This window comes from Pygoscelis adeliae, unplaced genomic scaffold (assembly GCF_000699105.1).
Source record: "Pygoscelis adeliae isolate BGI_AS28 unplaced genomic scaffold, ASM69910v1 Scaffold120, whole genome shotgun sequence".
Lineage (NCBI taxonomy): Eukaryota > Metazoa > Chordata > Aves > Sphenisciformes > Spheniscidae > Pygoscelis > Pygoscelis adeliae.
Window position 1 is genome coordinate 1,337,947 of NW_008824032.1, and position 554 is coordinate 1,338,500.

The window sequence follows — 554 nt, forward strand, 5'->3', positions numbered from 1 at the left end:
CGGGCCCGCCTGCGAAGGGGGAGCGCTCCCTGCATGGCTGCCGCCGCTGCCCAAAGCTGCCGCCCCCCCATGCCGGGGTCCCTCTCTGAGCTGTGCCAGGATGCATCCCCCCGGCTTGGTGCAGGGCTTTGCACCAGCCCAGGCGCTGCAGGACAAACCCGCGTTAGATGCAAGGCCCAGAGCATGCCGGAAAGCCTCCGTCCCTTGGGGAGAGGGTCCCGGAGGAAAGTGTGGGAACAGTGGGGATGCAGATCCATGCTGGCAGAGGGTGTTGGGAGCAGGCCTGCCCGTCTGGCTGCTCGGCTGAGCCGGGCTCCAGCTGGGCTCTGAGGATGAGGGGGGAGGAGCGGGCTGGGGGAGGCAGGTACCGGGGCGGGGGGCAGAGAGGGGTCACGCAGCTCCAACGTAACCCAACTCCCCTTATACGGCTGCTATTCCCGGTGCTGCCGAGGGGCTGGCGGCTAAGTTTAGCCCCGGCCGAGGTTACGACCTTTTCTTAAAGGCCAGGGGACGACGGCTCGCGTGGTGCAGCGGCAGGGCTGGAGGGGTGCGAG